Below are 24,281 nucleotides of genomic sequence, written 5' to 3'. Positions count from 1 at the left end.
CTGTCCACAGGCTGATCAGTTCATAAACTAAATGGACAACTGCAGTGAAGAGCAGAAATTTTAATAGCTGAGTAGTGTAGAAATGGAGTTGTGCCAAGGAACACAATGTTAAAGCAAGCAGCATAAAATGAAAAATTAAGATACTGGCACAGAGACCTATTAGTAAGAATGAGGGTCAGTAAAGGACATTGCAATAATCTAAAAGATATTTTTGCACTAGATTGAATTTAGGACAGCCAGAGTAGCCTTTCTTCTGAGAAGTGGCCTAGAGTGCTGGGAACTGAGGTGAGCCTCAAAACAAATATAAAAGACTCAGTTGGTTGTCTTGGCTGCTACAGCTTGTGTTCTTGGCCAAATATCATTTTAACACATCCCTCTTTATTGCACAACTGTTACAGTTGGATGTGACTGCACTCTCCGTACTCCATTGGCCTCAGATCTGTTCCGGAATTTAGTCTGTTGGTAATCAATGTTCATTTGGAGATTTTTTATTTTGTTTTGTTGTGGGTTTTTGTTGTTTTTTAATAGTCTTAGCAGTTCCTTAAATATGGCGTCTAGCTGAAACAGATGCAGCATGACATCAGCAAGCCAGGAAAAAGCATTCACCCGAAACTATCTTCATAACTGCTGCATTTATGAACAGTATTAATAACACACATTCCATAAAAAAAATTGAGACATTATAAGATAACATAGTTAAGCACCCAAAAGTTAGAAGAGGCCAAATTTCTGCTTGCATATGGCCCTTGAGTGTATACATTATGATGCAGTCTTTAATTGCTCAATCACATGCTGTTTCTCAAATAACACCATACAATTTTTGCTACTGTCTTGTACATTAAACATAAGTATATTCTGTAATAAGAGAAGGTTACTCATCCTGTGCAGTAACTGAGGTTCTTCCAGATGGATGTCCCTGTGGGTGCTCCACTTCAGGTGAACAGGTGTCCCTGCACCTTTGATTGGAGAATTTCAGCAGCAGTGCTCGTCTGGGTCATGCATGCGCTCTCCCCGTCTCGTGCCACTGGCAGCAACTATCTAGCTTGCACGACCAGACCCCTCAGTTCCTTCTCAGCTGTAGAGTCCGGAAATTGAACTCCGAAATAGAGGGGAGGAGAGTGGGTAATGGACCACCGACAGGGACACCTGTCTTGAAGAACCTCAGTTACTGCACAGGGTGAATAACCTTCTCTTCTTCTTCTTCTTCTTCGAGGAGTGTCCCTTTGGAATCTCCACTTCAGCTGACTGTCAAGCAGTGCCCCTCATTGGATGGAAAGGGCTTGGAGCTTCACAAGTAATTGATGATAACACTGTAAGAACTTGCAGTCGTCAATCTTGAACCCTGGTCGATTGCATAATGTTTTGTGAATGTGTGTATGTGGATGCCCAAGTGGCTGCTCTACATATGTCCATGATTGGTACATTGTTTAGGAAGGCTACTGAATTTGATAGGGATCTGGTAGAGTTAGTTCAGATCTCCAGTGGAGGTTGCAGATCCTTCTGTTGGTAGCAGAGGTGGATGCACCTGGAAATCCATTTCTCTGTTTGGAAATAACAGAACCTTAGAGCATTCCACAGTGGAAATAAAAAGCCTCAGTGATTTTATGAAGGGCTTAGTTCTGTCAAGGTAGAATGCTAAGGTGCACCTGACATCTAGAGAATGTAGAACTGAGTCCTGTGTACTCAAGGTTTAGGGAAGAAGGATTGGTTGGTTTAGGTGGAAGGAAGAAGGTACTTTAGGTAGAAATTTTGGGTCAGCTCTTAGAGTGACCTTGTCCTTGCAAAAGATGGTGTAAGGTGGGTGTGCCATTAGGGCCCCTAGCTCGCCCACTCGGCAGGCTGATGTGATTGACAGATATGTCAGAAAGCACATTGCTAAGGGTTCGAATGGTGGCCCAGTGAGGCAGCCCAGTACTAAGTTCAAGTCCCAAGGAGGGTAGTTATGCATAATTCAGGGTAAACATTTCTGATACCCTTAAGGAAATGTTTGGTGATTGGATGGGCAAATATCGATGTCCCGTCAACCTTGTGGTGGAAAGGGGTAATAGCCCCAAGATGTACTTTTATTAAGCTAAGGAGTATTCCAGAAGTCTTTAGCCCCAATATTTATTCCAATGCCATAGGTAAGGGGCGGGAATGTCTCTCGTTTGTTTATTTTGACCGCATATGTTGAATCTCTTCCATTGATGCAGATAAGTATTATTTATGGTTGCCCTTCTTCTGTTTAGTAAGATGTCCTTCACCTGTTCTGAACAGGTTAGTTTGTCATGATGGCACCATGTAGGAGCTATGCTTTCAGGTGAAGCCTCTCCAGGTTCAGGCATCCTGTAATAAAAGGTTCTGCAGAAGTGGAAGAGTGCACATTGTGCATACCACCATCTGCAACAGATACGAATACCAAGTTTGTCTGGGTCATGTGGGGGCCACCAAGATGACTTTGGCCTTGTCAGTTCATATTTTGTGTATAGCCTTCAAAAGAAGGGATTAGGAGAAACGTGTATAACAGAGGTGCATCCCATTTGAGAAGGCAGGCATCTCCCAGGGATTGGGGCCCCAGCACTGCTCTTGAACAGAATTGCAAGCGTTTGCAATTCTGGGATGTCACAAATAAGTCAATGGATGGGTGACCCTAGTGTTTGAATATGTTCTGTAGGACCATGTTGTTTAATTCCCACTCATGATCCTGAGAAAATTCTCTGCTCAGAGAATCCGCTGTAGTATTTTGACAACCTGGGAGGTACGATATGCTGAAATTATGCCGGGTACACCAGTTCAATAGCTTCATGGCTTCAGTGCATAAGGAGTGTGAGCTTGCCCCTCCTGCTAGTTCATATAAAACATGCAGGCAATGTTGTCCGTCATTACCCTTATCGTCTCGTTCCTGCTCAAAATTGCAAAGTGGCTGATGAGTAGGCCTTGCAGCCAAAAAGATCTAATAGTTTCTACTCCTTTTCATATGGGGTGGATTAAATTGGTGTTATCTACTGTGCTGATTGATGGTGTCAACAACTAAAGAGTTTGTTGTGGAGTGAGAATATAAAGACTCTATCCTTTTTGAGGGGACATAATACTTTTTATCTCCTCTCTTGCAAGTGGGCGGTGTTGTTGCTGCCGTCTGCCATATGTTTCTGGCTAATCGTTTATCAGAAGCACTATTTTTGATGATGATGAAGTTTGTAGAATGTCCAGTAATTTATGTTGGGACTCTGGGGCCTCCTCTATAGGGATCTTTAGGGAACCTGCAATTCTTTTTGAAGAGCTCCTGGAAATGTTTGAAGTCATCAGCAGCTGTGGATTGTGGAGGCATTAAAGCCTCATCTGGGGAAAAGGAGGAAATGTTGGCTGGTGGTGTCATTTCCTGTTCAGGGCCTCCTCCTCTTTCTCAAAGCTTTCCTCTAGGGGCTCTGATGGTGTAGCCACTGATGGTGGTGGGGGAGATCTAATCCTCTTCCTATAGGAGCTCAGGGGCCTGAGGAATTGTCTCCTGTAGACTGCCTGGGTGTCCAAATGGGGCCACTGCATGGGAAATGGCACAGGTGGTGGAATCCATGGGTGGCCATATCGGGTCTGGGTGTCTATCCCATGATGAGATTTAGGCTGTATGGGTGGGCCTAAGGTTGCAGTTGTTTAGATAGGAGAGGAGTGGTATGATGAAAAAACACCTACCTCCTCATTATCTTCCTTCTCGCTAGAAAATGGAGGAGCCAGAAGTTAATCAGGTTGACACGGTACTGTGCGTATTGGAGCTTCATTGGTACCAAAGAATGATGATTCCAGCATCGATGAAACAAGTAGATCTTTGTGTTGCAGGAAATGGTATGGTACCGATGGTTTCAGCGCCAAAGTGGTCGGTGCTGACGATGCTGTTGCAAGCGTTGGTGCCAACATCTGAGTGCTCTGCACTATTGGAGCAGGTGGTGGTGTCAGATCCTGCAGGGAGCACCTCTTTAGGTGGCTCCATTGGTGCCATAGCAGAGGAGATGGGCTTCTGATTGCCTCTCGACTCCAAGCCTGCCCACTTGGGATCATTAGTTTTCACAGTACACACAGTACCAGAAGATCCCAGTGACTTGTATGTACTCAGCTACAGTGCAGTCAGTACCAACAATATAGAATGAGCCGGAGACTGTTTCTTTTTCAATGGCTCTTTAAGTGGGGAAGTTCATGCTCTTTTCCTTGCTACCTTTTTGGAGGAGTGAACCTTCCTCTGTGAAGAGGGTGAAGTCCCTGGAGATCGTTCTCCAGAGGGGATCTATTGGCCAGATCTCCATAAGTATAAGTTTGAGATGCAGGTCTTTATACTTCCTGGCATAAGCCTTTAAATTCCTGCAGTAAGAGCACTTTTGTGGGATATGTGTCTCTCCTAAGCATCGGACACATTGAGAGTGTCCATCCGATACCGGGATCGCCTCCTGGCAGGAAAGGCAACACTTGAAGGCCAGTGAACTGGGCATGGCTCCAATTCTGACAATTCATCCCTCAGGGTGAACATGAACTATTCTAAGGGGCAGGAAAATAAATGGATTTTTTTAACAAAAGAATTAATGAATAAAGAAAAGGGTAAGTAAATCTAACTAGTATACTAAGACTACTCTAAAGCTATTCTAAGCACTAAATAAAGCTATCAGTTTTCACACTGCTGGGAGCTCCGTATCAGGCCAAGGATGGTTGAGAAGGAACTGCGGGGGGAGGGAAGGGGAGCTGGTCATGCATGCTAGAGAGTCGCCACCAATGGCACGAGACAGGGATCATACATGTGCATCCCAGACGAGCGCTGCTGTTGAAATTCTCCAATCAAAGGTACAGGGACACACATTCATGTGAAGTGGAACACCCACAGGGACACTTCTCAAAGAAGTTTTCATTCTCTTTCACTAATTTCTCTCTCACTAATCCAATATCTCTTTATTGACTCTGACTTTTTAATATAAATTCTTGTCTCTTCCAGTGATGTATCTGAATGGTTTGTCAGCATTCATATAATTTCTTTTTGACCAGCAGTACAGCTTGCCTTAAAAGCAATTTATAGGTGAAGGCAAGTAATTAAGCAACCAGTTGCAAATTCAGATTGCCTATATATTCAAGCAAGTTTTTACTATTACTCTATATTGTATATTTAACATGTATAATGTTGTGTAAGTATGGTTTACTGTGTACTTTACATGTAAGATTATTTCATGGACTCTGTGTGGCATACAGATTGTGGAAATCATCCAAAAATATTACATCCACCACAATCTCTCCACCACTGAGAGGACAGCTATACACTCTCTCAAATCCAACAACCAGATAGCAATAAACTAGCACACAAAGGGGGTACCATCATAGTCCTTAATCATGATAATTGTCACAGCCAGGACAAAAGTGGTCAGACCTAGTGGTCAGAACAGGAGTAGGGAGTCATGCTAAATCAGGTACTGGAAGGTTAGAGTCCGAGACAGGCCAGAGGGCAAACCGAGAATCAGGTGTCAGGAGGTAGGCAGGGTCAGGTTACCAGGAGATCAGGGTCAGGTTCCAAGTTACAGAAAGCCATCGAAGAGCAAAGTCAAGACAAACCAGGGTCAGAAGCAAGAGTCTAAGGTCTATCATGAACAGGGTCTAAAGCAGACACAGGCAGGTAGTCTGCGTTGGTGTTCAGCCAGCTTCCCATCATGGCTTCCTGGTTTAAGTACTGGTACCAGCCAGTCTGTGGACTGCAAGGGGCCACCCTTCAGGTATGCCCTGCTGATTCCAGACTCACAGCATCCTCCTATAGGAGCCCAGCCTAAGCATCCAGTGGCAATGCAGAGGCATCAGCAGCCCAGAATCCCCATGGACCTAGGTTCCAGCACTGCAGGTTCTTACAATAATTACCTCAATGAGGCCAAAAGACAACTCTCTGACATCATCTCCTACAAAGAATTCAAAGAAGACCCTACACTGCAATTCTCACTGGAATTTAAAGATACTATCAAATCCTTCCCTGCAAACTCTATAACCTCATCCCCCATGGACACATCCCAAAGATTTTCTACATGCTTCCTAAGATACACAAACAAGGGAACCTAGGCAGATGCATCATATCTGGCCACATCTCTCTTTCTGAAGGAATATCAAGACTCATAGAAACTATCCTGAAACCCCTCTCCACATAAAGAGCCAGTTTTCTCCAAGACATTACTGACTTCATCTAGAAATTATGCAACATTAACAGCTTCCCCCAGAACACCATGGATGTCACCTCCCTATACACCAATATTCTTCACTATGAAGGCATCACTGCCTTCCTCAAATACGTGCAAGATAATGTAAAATGCTTGGAAATCTACCCTAAGTACATTGTCAAACTCATCCATGTCATCCTCACCCACAACAACTTCATATTAAACAACAAACACTTTGCCCAAACCATGTGTATTAGGATGGTTCCTCGGTATGCCAACCTCTTCATGGACCACCTCAAAGAAGAATTTCTAGAAAAATGCACCATGAAACCAACAATATACCTGAGATATACGGATGATATTTTTATCCTCTGGACAGACGACCTAAACTCCCTCATAAATTTCCACCACAACTTCAACAACCACCACTCATCTATCAACTTTTCTCTAGAACACTTCCAACCGACCTCAACTTCCTGGGTGCCTGGAACAATGACTATATACAAGAAATCCATGGCTCACCACACTTACCTCCATAGATCAAGCAACCACTCCAGACACACCAAGTAAACTGTTATATACAGCCAGGTACTCAGATACCACAGAATTTGCTGTGAAGAGAAAGTCGGGGATTCACATTTTAACATGCTTAAAACTGCCTTCACTAAACAAGGACACTCCACCAGAGAAGTAAATTGAATCATGGAATGGGCTGTCCAGATATCCCGGGAGAACCTGCTTCAATACAGAAAAAAAAAACATACACATTGGCCACACACCCCTAGTTGTCACCTGCCACCCCACCCTGGAATCCCTACGGGGTATCATCAAACAATCATAACCCATAGTTGATGAGAACCACATCATGAAAGAAATCTTTCCCAACTCCCCTATTCTGGCGTTCAGACAACCCCTCCACCTTGCCAAGGTCATTATAAGATGCAAGCTCCCCATAGACCAGGACTCAAAGCAGCATCAGACCCTTCCAGAACAACAGATGCAAAATCTGCAGACATACCTCCACAAATCAAGATCCCTCACAACATACCTTTCAAGATTTATGGGTCCTACACATGCCTATCACAACATGTGGTGTACCTTATCCACTGAATCAAATGCCCCAACAATAACTATGTGAGTGAAACTATACAATCACTACATATTAGAATGAACTCACACAGAAAAATGGTAAAAGACAAAAAAATATATCACCCATAGGTGCACACTTTTCACAAAGCATTCACTCTATATCTGATCTCTCAGTCCTCATTTTCAAAGAAAACCTGCACAATACTTTCAAAAGAGGATTGTGGAAACTTAAATTTATAACTTTGCTAGACACCAAAAACCATGGACCTAATGAAGACATTAGTTTTATGGTTCATTACAACAATTTGTAACTCATCCTACTGCCTGGTAACTCTTAATAGACCACTTCATTTAAGTGGTCTCCTACATGTGTAAACCCCTTATGCTTAACAACCTAACCCTCAACTGATCACTTCATTTTAAGTGGTCTTCTACAGCAGTGCTTCTCAAAGTCAGGCCACCACTTGTTCAGGGAAAGCCCCTGGCAGTCCGGGCTGGTTTGTTCACCTGCCGCATCCACAGGTTCGGCCAATCGTGGCTCCCACTGGCCGCGGTTCACCGCTCCAGGCCAATGGGGGCTGCGGGAAGGGCGGCCAGCACATCCCTTGGCCCGCGCCACTTCCCGCAGCTCCCATTGGCCTGGGACAGCGAACCATGGCCAGTGGGAACGCGATTGTCCGAACCTGCAGGCGCAGCAGGTAAACAAACCGGCCCGCCAGGGGCTTTCCCTGAACAAGGCGGACAGGCTTTGAGAAGCACTGTTCTAAAGCATGTATGAACCCATTACACTTAGGAAGCTGTCCCAACATGTATTTAGCTTAGACATGCTGCTTACTTTCCCCAGACTTGAAGAAGAGGTATGTGAAGCTCGAAAGCTTGTCCCTTCCACCAACAGAAGTTAATCCAATACAAGATATTACCTCACCTACCTTCTCTCTCTCATACAGAATAATAGACATTACTATATATGTATCTAAGGCTGCAGAAAAGATGGCATGGTATTCTATTATTTGAGATATAGAATTATCTATATAATCTATATCTGATCATATAGAATATACTAACAGGAGTAAAGGGTAGGAATGATGCAAAGAGCCCTGCCTCCACTTGCCTTTTGTAGCTCTTGTGCAAGGGCCAGAGACATCAGCAGCCTGTGTGCAGTTTGGGTAGCGCAGAACCTGCTGCATTCTTGCACCCCAATGTCATTCAAGTCACTGGAAAGAAGCATGGTAGTGTGGAGGCAGGACCACAGCTCCTCTCCTTCCCTGCACTAGCCTTCAAAGGTAGTTGAGCCTGTAGAAGGAAGGACATGGTACAGTATGAGCTGAGGGAGAGACTATGCTCCTTTGGGCTTCCCTTAGGACTCTATATGGTATGATTCTTTACCAGTCTCTAACAAGAACTGTGACTAGATACTACAATATAGCCCTTAACATTCTCTTGTTTGATTGATTTGGAGTATGAAATCCCTAAGGGGTGGTTCCTGGAGAATGCAGCTGCATCACCCTCCGGGTGTTGGAAGCTCTGCTGGTTTGAGAACAATTGACAATAGTATATGCAATTTTCATAGTCTGGAACTATTTAGCCCAGCGGGGGGGGGGGGGATTGTGGGCAATTTGCCCCAGGCCCTGGGCACAGCAGGGGCCCCCACGAGAGTTTTTTGGGGCCCCTGGAGCGGGGTCCTTCACTCACTCCGGGAGCCCCAGAAAACTCTCGCGGGGCCCAGGCCCCTGGAGCTTCTTCGCTCCCGGTCTTCGCTGGCGGGGGGGTCCTTCCTCTCCGGGACAGAAGGACCCCCCCACTGCCGAATTACCGCCAAAGTGGGACCCACCGCCGGAGTGCAGCCGGGTCTTTGGCAGTAATTGGGCGGCGAGGGGTCCTTCCGTTCCGGGACTCGCTGCCAAAGTGCCCCAAAGACCCGCGGCGGGTCCCACTTCGGTGGTAATTCGGCGGCGGGGGGGTCCCCGCCGTGGGTCTTTGGGACACTTTGGCGGCGGGTCCCGGAACGGAAGGACCCCCCGCCGCCGACTTACCGCCGAAGCGGGGCCCCCCACCGCCCAAGACTCCGGGCTCCCGGAATCCTCTGGGCGGCCCTGAGTTGACACCAAAGATAGTAAAAAGAAAAGACTGTGTACAGAACATCTGATGCAGTCTGCAGAGGATGTGGCATGAAAAATGCTAGCTTAAGCTTTCTCTGAACAAGTTTGATTATGAGTGTACTATAGCAATCATGTCACATGGATTCTTTAAAACACATTTTGGTAACCTTGTTCAGGGCATCCCAAACAGAAGATAAGTTATTCCAAGTCTCTAAAATACATAACCAAATATATATCTCTTATAAAGACTGAACAACTGCATTCATATAGATTGCTCATGCTTCATCCATATTGAAGCTAATTGAGTGTGACTATCCACACACACTGTGTATAGCAGTCAGAGCCTAGTTCAGGGTTTTTTTCAGAAAATTGAATCATATTTGCATTATCTTCATACTGGGTCACACAAACAGGCTGAGTAAGAGGAAAAAGTTAAAATATGGCACAGTAAAAATCAGTTTATATCTGTTGTTTGTGCATTATTCCTCTGTCTTGGCCCCCTTGTTCAGGGCTGATACAATTATAGGTATTAAGTTCAAATTTAAGCACTATTATTAAAATGACCTGGGAAGTGGGACAGCCTGGCTGCTTAATATAATTCTAACACATCGTGGGAGTCCAATCTTCAATACCTTATCATGGACACTGCCTCTCTCTGATCCGCACCAACACCCTTTCTCCCAGACCCCTCTCAGCAGCTCATCCTTTCTCTCAGCCCCTAAGGAGGAGGAAGTACCTCTTGTGTATCTGAGACCATAGGGGCAGCAGCAAAATCCAGTGGCCTAAACACAAGGCTGGCAGCCACAGACACCTGAGTCTAACACAGCTACTGCATGAGCCATGCTACCAGAGGGATGAGGCCCACACAGCAACACAGAGGAGCAGGCAATCCTTATCAATACCCCAGATCTGCAAGACTGATCCTTGTGCTTTTTATGATTTTAAAGCCTATAAAATACCCTTTCAAACTAGGATTCTTTAATATAAAACATCCACCATCACCATAGCTACTACCAGTTTGGAAGTGCTACAGGAGTTGGTTTTCTTACTCCTTAGTTCCTATTAGGGTTAGATGACACGGTGTTTAAAACACAGGATGCTAACCAGAGCCTTGTCTTTGTTAGCGCCTCCTGCTGTTGTTACCACCAGTATAGCTGAACTGATGATGGCGAGGGTACAAAATTTTAGGGGAAAATTCTAGCATAGACACAGCTGAAGAAGATGAAGTTCCCATCGTGCTCTGCGTAGGAATGCAACCTAAGCTTTCTCCCCAAGCTTCATTATTCATAAAATTTTCCTTTCAGGAAATTTCTGTCCCAGCCCCTAATTCCCTCTGCATCAGAGAGACATTCCAACCCTCTAACGCAGTAGCTCCCATTGGCCTGGAGCAGCGAACCGGGGCCACTAGGAGCCACGATTGGCCGAACCTGCGGATGCGGCAGGTAAACAAGCCAGCTCAGCCTGCCAGGGGCTTTCCCTGCACAAGCGGTGGAACAAGTTTGGGAACCACTAGTCTAATGTGCTGTTTGGGGTTAACAGAGCCATTACTGATAACTCATGAATCTTTCTTTGAGGTTCTAGTACCAGATTAGGCTGCCTCAACAGAGGACATGCCCATTCTTATGCAGAGTCTTAGAAAATGCACCATGTTACAAGGTCCTGGCCACTGCCTCCTAACAGAGCCTACCCATGTCCTCCTCTGTGTCCTGAGGTAATAACTAGAAATATGTACCATTTCCCTGTTCCACAAAGTGCAATGATCAGATGCTTGGGGAAGATTCTGGTGAAATCCACCAAAAGAGAGCCTGCTGGGACAAGAGACAAAGATGACAAGCTATCAGAATGAAAAGTTCAGCTATTTCAATTGTAATATATTGATCATATTGTGTCTGAGCAACATTGCAGTTCATTATATTCCTTACCTTGAAGCTTTGATCAATCTAAGGTCTCTCTGACCCAGCCTTTTCTGAAAATTAAAACCTCAGTAGACTTTTTTGTGGTTGCTTACTTAGACTTGGCTTTTAAAACAGCACAAACTGGATTAAATTCTTAAATCCCATGATTAATAACAAATATTTTCTGTCTTGTTGCTTATTCTCTGAATTTGTTCAGGACACGTGTTCTAACAGTGTCCCCCCCCACCCCTGCTTGATCATATGATTCCTATTGGTGTTCCCTTTTGCCATGGTGCTAGTTAAAAGGGCACTGTCATTTGGCATAGATCAATGGTGGGCAACCTGCACGGCCCATCAGGGTAATCTGCTGGTGGGCCACCAGACAGTTTGTTTACATTTGCACAGCCTTCTGCAGCTCCCAGTGGCTGTGGTTTGCTGGTCCCGGCCAATGAGAGCTGCTGGAAACAGCAGCCAGCACCGCTTCCCGCAGCTCCCATTGGCCCGGAACAGCGAACCGCGGCCACTGGGAGCTGCAGGCAGCCGTGCAAATGTAAACAAACTGTCTGGTGGACCTCCAGTGGATTACCATGATGGGCCGCTTGTGGCCCGTGGGCCACAGGTTGCCCGCGGGCCACAGGTTGCCCACCACTGGTGTAGATCCAAAATTAAAGTATAAATAAGAAAAACACAAAGGGTAAAGTTTTCAAAAGCACCCAGGTGACACAAGAGTCTAAGTCCCATTGACTTTGAATGAGTTATAGGTTCCTGAGTGCCTATGTCACTTTTGAAAAGGAAACAAACTCTTAAGTCAGTTGGGCTCTTTTAAAAATGTCCCAACTTAATTTTAATAGAAATGTCTCATACATTAAAAAAATAGTGTTTGATTGAGATGTAACCAGTATTCTGCAGTTTACAACTGAGACTTCCCAACATTGTGCTAGTACATAAGAAACTGAAAGTGAAACTGACTAGGGACAGATATGATACTCATTTGTCTATTTTTATTGTCCAAGAAGAGTGCAATGCAAAAAAGCAAGCAGCATAAAAAGTTGGAAAATAATCACATTATTAAAAACATTCAGTAAAAATCTATGGTATTATTAGTAATGAAAGAGGTTTTTTTAAAAAAATAGACGATTAATCTACCAGTGTTTCTTTATATTAAAAGCAAAGAAATGGTTTTAATGTCATCCATCTATCCAGACATTCAAATTGTACTATCATGCTTAAAAGCTGATGTGCTCAAAATTACTGTTGCTCCTGCATGTGCTTGACAAAGCCCTGAGGAACCTTCAGTTTTCCACACTTTGCATCCACACCTCTTTGAATCACAATCCTAGTCATAGAGTTTAAGGCCAGAAGGACCACTATATCAACCAGTCTGACATCCTGTATATGAGACCAAAGTACTACAGCCCACAGGCCGAGAATAGGAGGGACCAAGGTGCACCAGTGCCTGAGGATCCTGAAGTGGCAGGGAAATGATTAAGTGAGTGTGATAGTTGGTACCCTTATGGATCATTCTTTTTACAAGACTATGATACATTTTTTATAAAGTATGCTTTGTGAAGTATCATTTGAAAACTCATAATCTGCAGAATATTATTATCCTGGTAAAACATGTATGGCAACATTGTATGTAAAGTTATAAAATTCTATTATATAAGAAATGTTCCCAGTCTGGGGAAACAGTTTCAGATGAGTTCCCCAAAGACAAAAGGCTAGCCAGCTCCTCAACCAGGTGTCAACATAATCAAATGGACTATCACCTGATTAAGCAGCCATTCTTTGGCAGGAAGAAGGACATGAATGAGATATTTACATCTTGGGAATAGAACAGCTGTGGATTCCCATGTAAACAGACTGGCTGTCACCTGAACCTCAGCTAGAGATGATTTTCAAAGAAAAAGTGAGCTATAAGAAAGGAGGACAGAAGCCTCAAAATATTCCTCCTTTCTCTCTATCCACAGCAACCACAATGCCTGAGGAATAAAGAAACAATTTTGAACTGAGGGGTGGGGTGTGGTGATCCTGTCTGAAAGGAGTTCAGCCAGTAAGACTGCTAAAGCTTTGCTTTGAATTCATTTAACTTGATAAATTAGGTATTAGTCTGCATTTTACCTTGTAACCAATTTTGATTTTTATGCCTCATTGCTTGTAATCACTTAAAATCTTTCTGTAATTAATAAACTTGTTTGATCTAAACCTGTGTGTCTGGGGACTTCCTTTGAGATAACAGGGTTTGTGTGTCTCATTTTCTATTAGTGAAATGGTGACCTTTCTATGAGCTTGCATTGGCCAGAAGGAAAGAGTTGGGCAGTACAAGATGCACATTTGTGGGGATAAGTCTGGGATTGGGAATTTTCTGGTATCACTCTACAATGTAATTCATGGATGGCTAGCTAAGCACTCATGCAGTATAGTTGGGAGTAATTTGCATGCTAAAGACTGTGTGTGAGCAGGCCAGGAGTGTAAAAGCAGTTTAAAAGGCATCCCAGGTTGGAGAATTGAAGGGACACAACTGTTTAGTAGTCTTGATTATACCCTGGATAATGTCACAGTGAAATATATCCTGATAATCCTGGCTAGTGGTTTGCACACATATGCTGCACAAGGAGGCAAACAAACCCAAGGTCTCTGTCCTGGGGGGAAATTCCTTTCTGACCCCAGATAGGGCAATCAGGTCAACCCTGAGCATACAAGCAAGAACCAGCTAGCCAAGCACCTGAGAAAGAATTTTTGGTACTACTTCAGAGACCTTGCCTCCCCATCTGATGTCCCATTTCTAGCCATGGCAAACCTTGATGCTTCAGAAGAAGGTGATTTTTTTTTTAAAAAAGCACTCCTGGAACACATTGGGGGTGAGGGAGTGAATTCCTTCCTGACCCTTGCATGACCTTTAGGAAGATAAGACAAAAAACAGAAGTGAACCACAGGGCTGTTGAATCCTGCCTCCTCCTATTCAAGCAACCCTATCATACAATTGCACTTATAAATTTGTCCAGTTCTCTTAAAACAAACTAAGTCATTTAGCTCCACAACTCCTAGTGGGAGCCTGTTTCAGGACCTCATCCCTCTCATTTCCAGACTGAATTTATTCATGGCTGGTTTATATCCAGATGTTCTTGTGCTAACATTGTCCTTCAGCTTCAATAGCCCTTCAATCTCCCTGATATTTGCCCCCTGGTAATTGGATGGTCACCCCACACAGGATTAGAAGGAGTTAAGATAGCCAGGCAGGCCAATTAACTCTACAGGGTGCCCCTGGAGGAGGAGCCAGGGAGCAGGGAACTAATTGAAAACAGGCTCAGCTGAGCAAGAACAGGTGGGGCCTGTATAACGTCAGCTAGTAAGTAATAGACAGGGGCTGTTGTGGAAAGTTTCAGCAAAACAAGCTGTAATCACTCTCTGGGAAGGAGGGTTTTTGAGCTGGTACACCCAGAGAGAAAAGGGTAATAATTAGGCATAGTAGGAAGTAGTCCAGGGAAGAATTAGTGAGGACTGAGTGAGGAAAGCCCAGAATTACTGAGCTGAGGGTTCCTGGACTGGAACCTAAGGTAGAGGACAGGCCCAGGTTCCCCTATCAGCTCCTGCTAGAGTGACACCAAGGGAGTGGAAGGGAAGATTGTCTAGAACTGTTAGGGAGAAAAGATTTTGCTACCCCAGAAGTGGGGGGGAGCATTGAGTGACCTAGCCAGAGGGCTGAGTCATGAAGAGGACACTGCAGTTCCTAGGGCTGAGAGAGGGGCTGCAGACCAGAGAGACAGAGTGATTGTGTCCAAACACTGTACAGGGGTATTCACCTCAAGAGCTAAGTCCTAGAATGACCAGGAGGAGGTACCTGATCAGGGGTGAGTGGTGTCCCCCAAGACACCCCAGATGTATTTATAGAAAGCAATCCTATCCTCTCTCAACCTTATTTTTGCTAGACTAAACAAACTCTGCCAGTCTCCTCTCCTAAAATAGGCCCTCCAATCTCCTGATCATCCTAAAAGCTCTTCTCTTCACCTGTTCCAGTTTAAATTCATCTTTACAGAAGTTCTCTGTCATGGCCATCATTCTTCTAGCCAAAGAAGACTGGGGTGGGCTCCTTTTGGAGCTCATCAATACTGTTATTTAATCAATTAAATGTACTCTCACTGTCCAGTGGATTAGAAACTGAGCACAGTTGTACTAAAGAGCTCTAGGTGCTAAGCAGCTGAGTCAGCCTTAAAGAACTGTTTTTTATTTCTGCAAAAAAGTAGTGGTGTTTTGATGGACTACAATAGGCTGAATTATCCATACAGGTGGAGTAAGTTGGTTAAGAAAAATCTGGGTATATTACAGACATGGGGTTGATCTGGTGGATGAACCTAAACTTCTGTACTTTTGGGTTTGGCAGAGCTGATATCTCCACAGGATGATATTAGCCTGGCAAAGTCATCATATTGTGAAGCCAGTCAAGGAGCCCATCACCAGAGAGCATGTAGCAAGTGAAACCAGCTGAGTTGGGAAGCAGCTAGCAGAGAAAAGTCATGTATTTTAGGGTTGTAGCTACACTATAGAAATGTGCTATTGTGACCTACACCACAACTGGGTATCACTGCTAGCCATCTAACTTCTGATGCACAGAGCACACCATGTTGACATCTATCATTAGTTTCAGGAGTTATAGGGCCTGTGAATTGTTGCATCTATACCACAATGCCTCACACAGCTTCCTTTGATCAAATGCATGATCTGTATGGTTTATAACTCAAATATGAATCAACTGTCTTGTTTTTCCCAAAGGATGTTTTCAAATGGTTCTGTCCTGCATAAGGGGAAGAACCTATATAGACCATTATATTTGCTCATGTCAAGGGTAGAATCAGCCCCAAGCCAGTGTTGGACTGACTTTGGGTTCATTACAGTGAAGACCATCACATAGGAGAGAATTTTCTCTATTTAGTAACTTCTATGGTTTCAGTTATGGTGTCACTGAGTTTTTGATTGTTGCTTTTGTTTTATATGGCTGAAGTAATTAATAAGTGACTTTAATTGTGAATCTCAAGATATTTTCTGTGTTTTTTTAAAGCCTAAGCTCCTGGATTCATGTGAGAATCCCAGCTTCCATTTAATATAAGAAGTTTCTAGAATTCATGCTTTTGTAGAAAAGCTTGAAAATGTGATCTCAGTGTACCCATAAGACTCAGAACACAGGAGGCAAATAAAACAAATCCAAAATATATTCTTTATATATCAGGATCTTTAAACCAGTCACATCATTTTGGGGGCTTGACTTGTGACATTTGAATGATTGGGATTGGCAATATTTCAATAATACTTGTGTGATGCATAGTACATAGTAGGCATGCAACAACAATTGCAACACTCAATGTTTCCATTACAGGCAGGTTCTGGCAGTTCATGGAGAAGAACAGCAATCATTCTGTTGTATAGCCAACCTACATAATCACCCTGGGTTGAGCTCTTAGCATGAAATCAGCTCCACTGATGGCCCCTGCCCCAAGAAGTTTACAATTTAAGCAGGCTCCTTGGGGTAGGAACAGTCTTTATTTCTGTGTTCATGTGGCACTTAGCACAATACTAAGTCCTGGTCCATGAATAGGGCTCCTAAATGTTATGGTAGTACAAATAAATAATAGATGTTAATTGGGGGAGGAGGTTACTATGGATTTCAACAGGGCTAGGGTTTCACCCCAGAAGTGTAAACTACTAAAGTTGCTGTTGTAATCTCATGACACACACTCCACATATGGCTCTTGATTAACATTTTAGCTATCAGTAGAACACTAAGCAGAACTTTCTTGTGTTCTCCTCCCCCTTCCCTCTGTTGTTTCATGGCCTACATGTAGGTCTGGTATTTTCCCCTTGCAACCGAATTGGTGGTGCTACATTCTAACAATAATAGTGTTTTAGAGATGAGGCCTCAAGGCATGATATGAAAAATGTATTATGCATAAAACACATGTAATGAAGGTTAAAGTAACAACAAGACAGATGAGAGGGTTGAATAATCCAAAAAAATCCTCCCTCTTAATCTATACACTCCAGTAACACCTGCTGTTGAGGACCTAATTAAGTAACTTCTTTCAATTCAGTGTATAGTCAAATGCCTGTACCTTCAATACAAAGACCTCCTCCAGGCAAGGGTTCCTAGTGTGTGACTCTGTTTGTGAAGTTCCCTGCAGCTAAAAAAGTCCTTTAGCCTGATCAAAAGCCCTCACAGACTAAAGTCTTCCTTGCTGTTTCATTTAGCCGGCAAACTATTCAGTAGCCCCTTCTGATTTATAAAACAACAGAAACTTTCCATCACCCCGCCTCCCACTTCCAATTTCAGCATAGTCAGGATGTAGAAAATTGGCACACAGCATGAACACACAAGGTTAATGGCAAAACATGCCATTCCCTATATGTTCAAATCCATCCATAGGATAGAGTGCATGATCAAAGAGCAAATGTTAGGAAGAAAGGGCACTGTAGGGAAACAAATCATTTGCTCTTTACATGGATGATTGATTATGTACTCCCACAATGGCTATTGTGAAATAAAACACTAAACTAGATATCTCCCCATTAACTAATCATTGCTTGTATTTTCTGCATCAGTCCAGCTACATGCATTCTTCCAGAAAACAGAGCTAAAGTGTACCACTGTAAATACCCCATGCTAATTCAATGCAAGGGATGCCATGATGATCTCTGAAAGAATTTTGGTTCTTCATTGATGGAGGGCAAGGAACCATTTTAAGTTATATTAACGCACGGTATTTTATTTCAGCCAACACAAGCCTTAAGAGGGCTTTGTATAACACAACTCAGTCAATTCTCAGTAACACAGAGGCCACTTTTTTACTATTCTGGTGAAATAAAGGATATAACAGAGCTCCCTTCACATAAAGGTGTTGGAGTGGCCCTCGACATGCTCCTCTACTGAGGATTCAGAGGCTTGTAAGAGGAGGCCAAGGGAAAGGATATGATCACAGGAGACCATGAGAAGCTGAACAGAAGCTAAACTGCTTTACCTTACACCAGAAGCTAGGCAGGCTCCTCAACAGCCCTAGTATTCAGGAAGTGGAAAGATCACCTAAAATGATCCCACTTCTTTGCTCAGAGAAGGCACAGAGGAACTCCCTCCTTCTATTGATACAGTTCTTCCCAGCTTGGGTGGTAATATAGATATCCTAATTTTTAAAAAATACATATTGTGCTAACCTAATCTTATATTACCAAGGCATAACCAATCACCACCGTGAGCACTCTAGTTACATGATCTACCCCTGTCCCCTGCCCTCTATCTGGATGAAAACCAGATGCCAATAACTTCAATAGAACCAAGACTTAACCCTGGTTTTAGATGTGAGCTCATCAGAGCACAGACCATGCTTTTCTTTCTTCTTGGAAGCTGCCTACTGGATTTGTCATGACATTGCACCAGTGTCAGACTAGTATATTTTAAAAACTGTTTCATTTTAAAGCTTAAATATATCTAATGGAGAGTTTATTTGGAATTTTCCTCATGTGTGTCTCACTTCCCTCATTTGTGTGAAAAGACAGACAGCTGCTTGGTATAAAAGTCTGCATTCAGTTTCAACTACTTTATTGTCCAAATTTGCTGTGATTGAAGAATGTCATCATCTTGATGAATTAGCAGTGCAAGGGGGATGATATTGGTAACTTCCATCTGCTCTCATCTATATAGAACTGTCTACCTATCATCTACCCTTGTCTGCCACTTTGAAATCACTAACTGGCTGAGGAGCTGTTCATTGTCCTGAGCGCTGTCTGATCATCCTGATGGTTTTGGCCGGAATTTTGCCATAGCATGTCAGGTTTGATAAAGAAGTGGAGCAGATGACATCGTCAGCCAAGTTCTTCTTCCCTCTGATGATGTTATAAACAATGAATCTGGCAGAGACTATTGCCTCTTAAAGCACTGCTTGCAGGCATGACTGGAGCCAAGCACACACCATGTATGCTACAACATAGTTTGTTTCCTAAGGCTAAAATGCCTTATTACAACAAGCAGATGCTTTCAGCAGGACTCTTAACACACTTGTAGATGTATACTTTGAGAGAATATGGCTGAAATTTTCAAAGCTGCTTTGGGAATTTAGTTGCTCAAGCATCACTGGAAAACTCTGCCTATAACTGTAGTGTCAGGAGGGGACTAGATTAGGCAGTGTGTGCATCAATTTCCATTTTCTATCTATATCACTGCTCAGAGGGCCTTTGTTAGATATATTTAACTAATTATCTATTAGGATCCTTGACTCCTTCAGCAGCTAGAATCACATTTCACTTTTATTCACTAAGGAATAAAGGATTGTGTTGGGGTTGAGGCACAGGACTGGGATTTGAGTTCTGAGTTCTGACCCTTCTTTGCTACAAAATTTCTGCATGATCTTGGGTAAGTCTCACTGACCTAAACTTTCAAATGCATCTTACACCTTTACATATCATACTTCAGACACCTGGGGCTTGATTTTCAGAGGTAATGAGCACCTATAGCAACAACTAAAATCTGTGGCAGCTGTGAGTGTTTGGCACTCAAAGTGTGTCAAACTGGGCATCCAAAAATTGAGGTATTGAAAATCAGAGGTTGCTCTAGAAAATGGGGGGGCCTTAGTCTCTGTGCCTCAGTGTCTCCTTCTGTAAAACAGATGTAATACTTCCTTATCTCAGAGGTTTCGTATGTCTTCATTCATTAATGTTTGTGAGGTGCTCAGACACCAGTTATGAGCACTATCGAAGTGCCTACGAATAAAAATGAATTATATCATAATTGTTTGTTTTATTCTTTAAAAGAATTCAAAAAATCAGAGACTAACATAGGATTGAAACCTGCTGCTGTGCCACCAGAATGTCAGCCCTCCCTGTCAGCAAGAGCTGTAAAGCCTGTGGAATGTCAGCAAAAAGCTTTTTGAGGTTATATCTGTGATTTTTAAACATCTCTTCTCCCCAGCAGTCTGATCTTAGGCTCCAACAGCAATAGGCAAGATTAGTTCCGTTTAATATTTTCCGCCACCGGCAGGGCTCCACCCCAGACTTTAGTATCTACCATTAAAATCTTAAGACTCTCCACATGGCTGCCTAAACAGGAAAGTGTACAAGACAGTGAAATATAACAAAGTCACTGAGAGAGAGCCACAACGAGGTAAGCCTTGCCAATCCATAAACAAAAGGAGCTAAACTAAGCAGTCAGAAATCTAAGCTCAATTCTAATTAATCCTTTTAGGTATAAATTATTAACTGTCACTTAAAATAAAATGAAGCAGAAAAACAAGAGGTTTAATTTTTCACTATTTCCAAAGAGTTCTTAATGTGTAATCTGAAGTTTGGGTACAGTATACATTCAGTTATGTATCAGGGCAATTTTTTCCCAAACTTCTCATATAATTTTCATAATACTTTTGTTGCGTACATTTTTGATCAGTGGAAAGAAGAAAGTTCTCTTAATAGGAAAGGTTAGTTCAATTATTACTTTGTCTCTAACTGACTCCAAAATATAGAAGTGCTTTTATCAGTGAGACGTCCCTTTGACATGCAGACATTAAATATTGTACAGCTACTGTGTTGGACCTCATTATTTCATTAGCAAAGTCACTTGATATGCAGATATGGCTATATTATTCCTCTATATCTATTACTAAGTCAGTCTTGCTAAAGAATAAAAGGCAGAGACATATCTGTTATAATCTTGAATTTGTTATTCTTCTGATGTGAGGAGTCAATTTTTTTTTTAAATTCTCTGAATTACTTGAAAGATCATTTACAATCAGATTTAACAACTAAGACTTGCTGGGCTGGCTTGCTTGCTTTCTGCAATACCAATGCACACAGAAATAGATAATTAAACATGCCCTTTTCCCTGTAATTCTGCTATCTTGTTTTACATTTTGAATGTATTTGTCATAAGACTTGTTATTAAAAGATTTCATTATGGGTGAGGGAGGGGAGAAGTTGTGTTAAGCTCCAGCCCTGCAAAAAGTTGCACCATGAACAACTTCAATAATTCATTAGCGAAAATCAAAGCCTAGAACACACAAGAAGGTTGGATTTTTCTAAATGAAAAATTTAAGTTACCTGATTGTGCAACCCCTGCTGAAGCTAGTGAGCACTTACTCACTGTAAGTAGTCCCACTGAAGTCAATGGCCCTGATCCAGCGCATACTTATGCACATCCTTACCTTACTTATGTGAGTGCATGTTTGCAGAGTAAGAGCCAATGGGACTACTTATGTGAGTCAGGGCTCGCCACCATGAATAAGATCTGCACGATCTGACTAGGGTTTCTTGTTCTCTTCTGCAAGACATGGAGAGGACAAGAACTGGGATGGTAGATAATTTTTCCCCCCAGGACTAATGGCAATCTGGCCCTAAATATCGCTTTTTTTTTGTTTGTTTTGGTTTTTGCTGGTTTAAATGACAGCAGATTAAGCAAAATAGGTTCAAGTTTGATCATTTTTCTAGCTTCTTGACACTCCAAAGTAGAATTTACAATCCTTAAAAATGTGCCTTACTTTATTTGAAACTGTGGGTTGAAGGGGTATATTTAATTTATGTTAAGTTTAAAAGTCAGACTTCTCAATGTATATTTTTTCCAGCACTAAGCTTTAGAAATGGAACATTTCATCCATAAAACAAATGTTACACCCAGATGCTATGATTATCTGTAACATTCTGACAGACAATCACACATTTTAATAAAAGCAATTTAAATAGGCTGAGTGGGACCTAAGAGCGCTAATATAAGATTTAATGCTCTTTAATATTTGGTTACATTTGCTCAGGAACCTGTGGGACTGATCTTGTGAATACCTAACTACACTTCATCATGTACCTGATTTTACATCCTCTCGCACTTTGACATAGAAATCCCCAGGCTACTTTATTTCTTTGTTAAAAGATTAGTAGAACCAGAGTACCAATAATTCTCTAACCTCTGAAAGCTGCAAAAGTGCTAAGTATGGAGATTAATACTGCTGTAAATACCTTGTTCTCTTAATCTATCCTATTCCCTTTTAATTATTCATACAGTTGTTCTGTGCATGCATTCTGCAATTCTGGACCTATGCTATTTGATACAACATCTACCATTCACCTACCATTGCTTCCAAATTATGTTCCAAAACCTAACCCTTCATTTTAAAGACGAATATATTTCTAGCCTTCATGGTTGCAAACTTCACCTTGAAAATGTGAACAAAAGTAATAAAAAATATATACATATAACATTTAACTGTGGGACACTATAAAACTAATTTCATATCAGAATAAATAAAATAGAGCACTAAAGAGAGTGTATTATTTATTCTGATATTTAATTCATGGAAGACCTCCATGTAAAAAGAACTTAAATGAAGCTGATGCAGAATCTCCAGTCTGCTTCCCTGGAGTGTCACTGTAGCCAGGGACTTTGTAGCAGAATTTCCTTCCAGGTTGCAGGGCAATATATGGAGCCTTTTATAGTATATGGTACATCATGCCTTACAGTATATGTTATTTTCTTGCATCCAAGTAGAAACAAAAACTGCAGGCCTACTGGCTTCCCGTGTTCACATTCTTAATGCTTTAGATACTTTACTCAAGTAAGTGAAAACCTCATTCTAAAATATTTAACAAGTGTTTATGTGGTTCTACCTTCCTTTGAGCCAGATAGTCCCTGATCTGTCAGGTGCATCCAATGAAGGGCACAAGTAACCCCTGGCACCCCTCATCCCTCCTTCCCTGCACAAGAGGTAGGATCAATCATATAATAGTCCTTGCTTTCAGAAGAATGTAATGATTTCTTTCTGCATGCATCTTCTGGGCTAGAATCCATTCCAAAGGGCAGGAAAGCGGCAGAACCCCTCTGCACAGGCTCACATACCATGAGGCGCTAGCTTAGGAGTGACGAAGCCTGTGCCCTCCCCCTGGAATAGTGTGACAATGCAGACCAATGTTTTAATTGCACAGTCGAACACTATATGGGTCAGACGGGGGGTGGGGGAATCTCAAAAAGAGATGGTGGTACAGCATCAGATCTCATAGGTGAAGTTTCTGCTAAGATCAGAATGCTATTTTTCTAGTATCTTTTTAAAAAAATATTTGCACTAAAAGAAATAAAATCTGATCAGTACATTGTTTAAACAGGCTAAATCTGCAGTCTTTGACTCATAATTTATACACATTTATGATGCTTGATTGATTTGAAGTAATCCATATAGCATCCTGAGTGCTGTGACAGGAGTGGAAAATGTGGGTGAGTGCTTTATTTATTATTATTAAATTTCAATATGCAGGAGAAGTTAAAATATTGAACCAGCAAGATCTGTTTCATTTGATTCCAAGTTTTTTTGTTTTTTTGGTTTTTTATTTCTAGCTTAAAATTTACTACCGTTTCCCGCTCCCTATGCTGAGAATTGCAGATACCCCAAAGTGAAGTTGAGCTGGATTTGAAGGTCACATGGACATACTTGTTACCCTGAAAAAAGGACTGGGGCATTGCTAGAATAACCTGCCTATCACCCCCTTAGTCTATCCCTCTCGAGGTATGGGTTTCCGGGGCAGTTTAGGAAATACACTAGAGGACACGGATATAACCTTCTGATAAAATGACCGACACAGACTCTTTTCCAAAAGTCTCTTTTTATTAATGTAACTAAATTCCTACTACAGTATAATCTAAAAGTAAAAATCAGACAAATCCATTATTGCAAGTTAAAGAGCATCTGAACTGCAATAACATACAGTTCAAATGATACTAAGTGGATACGGTCCACTACAGGTGGCCAGTCTGTAAAAGGTCTCGGACACAGGGCCGGCTCCAGACCCCAGCTTGGGGCGGCATTTTGCCGGGAGGGCAGCAGGCGGCTCCGGCGGACCTTCCGCAGTCATGCCTGCGGGAGGTCCACCGGAGCCGCGGGATGAGCGGCTCCGGTGGACCTCCCGCAGGCATGACTGTGGAGGGTCCGTTGGTCCCGTGGCTCCAGTGGACCTCCCGCAGGTGTGCCTGAGGATGCTCCACCGGAGCCGCGAGACCAACAGACTCTCCACAGGCACGTCTGCAAGAGGTCCCCCGGAGCCGCGGG

The 24,281-nt window shown here is 42.6% G+C and overlaps 1 protein-coding gene across 1 annotated transcript in view; it reads right to left on the bottom strand.

The window, feature by feature from the left end:
* CCSER2 (coiled-coil serine rich protein 2) overlaps nt 1–24,281 on the bottom strand; it is a 198,278-nt gene that overhangs the window by 173,621 nt on the left and 376 nt on the right. Inside the window, exon 2 of the mRNA XM_039547824.1 lies at nt 8,344–8,525. The gene's annotated coding sequence lies outside the window, so the exon portion shown is untranslated. The remainder of the gene's footprint in view (nt 1–8,343; nt 8,526–24,281) is intronic.

The sequence above is a fragment of the Mauremys reevesii genome, linkage group 7 (assembly GCF_016161935.1).
Source record: "Mauremys reevesii isolate NIE-2019 linkage group 7, ASM1616193v1, whole genome shotgun sequence".
Lineage (NCBI taxonomy): Eukaryota > Metazoa > Chordata > Testudines > Geoemydidae > Mauremys > Mauremys reevesii.
The sequence above is the reverse complement of the archived record's forward strand: the minus strand, read 5'-3'. Positions and strand labels throughout refer to the sequence as shown.